This window comes from Babylonia areolata, chromosome 21 (genome assembly GCF_041734735.1).
Source record: "Babylonia areolata isolate BAREFJ2019XMU chromosome 21, ASM4173473v1, whole genome shotgun sequence".
Lineage (NCBI taxonomy): Eukaryota > Metazoa > Mollusca > Gastropoda > Neogastropoda > Buccinidae > Babylonia > Babylonia areolata.
Window position 1 is genome coordinate 7,393,442 of NC_134896.1, and position 3,040 is coordinate 7,396,481.

General features: G+C 44.1%; 1 long non-coding RNA gene across 1 annotated transcript in view; it reads right to left on the reverse strand.

The window, feature by feature from the left end:
• Window positions 1-1,980, reverse strand: part of LOC143296259 (uncharacterized) — a 6,969-nt gene extending 4,989 nt beyond the window's left edge. The window contains exons 1-2 of the long non-coding RNA XR_013057116.1: window positions 1,843-1,980; window positions 1,214-1,285 (exon numbers count right to left, since the gene is read on the reverse strand). This is a non-coding gene — a long non-coding RNA (uncharacterized LOC143296259). The remainder of the gene's footprint in view (window positions 1-1,213; window positions 1,286-1,842) is intronic.
• Between the last annotated feature and the right edge of the window lie 1,060 nt (window positions 1,981-3,040).

Below are 3,040 nucleotides of genomic sequence, written 5' to 3' on the forward strand. Positions count from 1 at the left end.
ACCGTGTCATCTAGATCCAGAGAAAACGGCTAAATGTTGTAGTGTGGTTGCGGCGATAGCCACGTCTCCTTTACCGCGGACTTAAAAAGAATTTTTAATTGCCCTTAAAGATTTTTTGAATTTCCAAGATACACCAGAATAATATGATTTAAACAGCGTTCTCACTGCGAATACCGCAATCGATTTATCGCCCTTTAAAAAAGCATGTTTAAATGTTATATTTTTGAACGTCAGTTGAGGAGCCACGATAGTGTAATGGGTAAGACAGTTTCATCTCATCCGAACTCGCGGGATTCGAATCTGCCGTTAGGATTTTTTTTTTTTTTTTTTTAACCCGAAGCTTTATAATAACAAATACAGAACACATTTTAACGATTTGATTTTTTTTAAAGTGTATCACAAGTGAGTCTTGAAGGCCTTGCCTCTCTTGTTAAATTGTTCTTTTAATGACATCAGTCTATGTTTATGCATCTTATTTTATTTACTTCGTTTCATTTTGTTTTCCCTCAAGGCCTCAGTGTGTTGGGTTACGCTGCGGGTCATGTAGCGTATATGGGTTTTTCCGAACGCAGTGACACTCCTTTAGTAACTGAACTGAACTGAACTGAACTGAACTGAACTGACATCTCGGATGACCTCAGTTCTGTCCAGATTTGATTTCCATCCATGTGTGCTTTTCTTTTCATTTCTTATTTGATGATATTCAGTGAACAATGTTTGAAAAAAGCTTACAATCTCAATGAATAATTGTATAATCACAGCAATACATTAATCTGATTAAATGTGACAATGACTCCTACAAAGTACATCATTTATCAACCAGTGAGAATCAAAGTCAGGCAAAGCATCGGATCTTCAGCCACAGGGATGAAAGTTGAAGTGGTACAGGCACGACTCAAGATAAGCTGCACATCGAGACAATCCTGCAAGGTGCAAGGAAGGGGTTAGAGAGACAGAGAAAAAAAAGAGATGGGAGGACAACACCCCGGAATGGACAGACCTGAAACTGAGCGACGTGCGGAGAGAGAGGAACAGAGAAATGGTGAGAACTGGTTGTCAGGTCCATCATGAATTGTGCCGTATTGTTGTGAGATTGAGGGACAGAAGAAGAAGGGGGAGGAGGAGGAGGAGGGAGAAGAGGTATAAAGAGGAGGAGGTGGAGAAGAGGAAGATGGTGATGATGATGATGATGATGATGAAGACAGTGACTTACCCGAGGTGAGGTCAATGAGCAACAGACAGTATGTCCACATCGTGGTGCACTGCATTCTGGTTTCTGATCTGGCTGCTTCACACACACACACACACACACACACACACACACACACACACACACACACACACACACACACACACATACACAGAGATTAGCAGCAGCTTTGTTCCAAAATCAAATCAGTTATGAAACAACAATATTTATTTTGTCAATCCGTGACATGACATCTAAATTGAAAATAAAACTGGTGAATGGCATACTCTCTCTCTCTCTCTCTCTCTCTCTCTCTCTCTCTATATATATATATATATATATATATATATATATATATGTGGTGTGTGTATATATGCGTGTGTGTGTGTGTGTGTGTGTGTGTGTGTGTGTGTAAGATAGATAGATAGATGCGTGTGTGTGTGTGTGTACCTAATCATGATAATATGTAATACCTATCGTGTAACTGTGATCATTACACGTGTATGGCTGTGATTATTGCATATGTGATTAATTCCGAATAACCGTTTTAGCATTTTCTGTGATTATTGCATGCTGCTGTTTCTTCTTTACAATTTTAGTTTATCTCAAAAGAGTTCCAGTATAAAGACTGTTGTTCAGCTGTCTGTTCCTACCTTGATTCAGAAGACAATAGCTCGTCCCGGCGTTTTTAAACCTTTCCCTCAGAACTCAGGCTAAGCACAGAATCTCCGATGTCTGTGTACACTGGGACGGATTTCGCGATACCCTCAGGACACAGGTGGACCGTGCGGGTTGTCGTGCTGCACTGACGATGACAGCTGCACTGGATATGTCTGAGTGCAGTTAGATGCAGGGAGAGAAAGGGGGAGGGAGGAGGGAGAGATACGGGGGGGTTGGGGTGGGGTGCGCAGAGAGAGAGAGAGAGAGAGAGAGAGAAAGGCGGAGCGAAAGAGAGTGACGGGAGGGTGCGGGGGGGAGAGAGCGGTGGGCGCGAGAATAGTCACAGCTCTGTCGCATAGAACGCAGTGCGCGTGCGTGCTGCTGAAAAGTGGTGGGATGGTGGGCCAGTGGCAACGCGTCCGCCAAGGAAGCGAGGGACTCTGAGTGCACAGGTTCGAACCCCACACACGCCAGTGATTTCCCCCACTCCACTAAACCGAGTGTGGTGGTGTGGACGCTAGTCATTCGGATGAGACGATAAATCGAGGTCCTGTGTGTAGCACGCACTTAATGCATGTACAAGTAGCTAGGAGGAAGGTGGCAGAATGGTTAAGACGCTCAGCTGCCAATACAGAGAGTCCGTGAGGGTGTGGGTTCGAATCCCGCTCTCGCCCTTTCTCCTAAGTTTGACTGGAAAATCAAACTGAGCGTCTAGTCTTTCGGATGAGACGATAAACCGAGGTCCCGTGTGCAGCACGCACTTGGCGCACTGAAAAAGAACCCATGGCAACGAGAGTGTTGTCCTCTGGCGAAATTACGTAAAATGAAATCCCCTTCATAGGTACACAAATATGTAAGCATGCACTCAAGGCCTGACTAAGCGCGTTGGGTTATGCTGCTGGTCAGGCATCTGCTCAACAGATGTGGTGTAGCGTGTATGGATTTGTCCGAACGCAGTGACGCCTCCTTGAGAAAGTGAAACTGAAACTGAAACAAGTAGCTAGAACAACAAAAGGGTTGTCCCCAGCAAAATGATGTAGATAAACCAGTATTGATTTCAATTTTACAAGTACACTTACAGGCAGAGAAAATGGTGGTGCTGCACTGAAGTGACGCAATTCCCCTGGGGAGTAAGAAGATAGGTGTTGTGAAAACATGTAATGCAACACAATGAAACATAGTGGCAGCTTA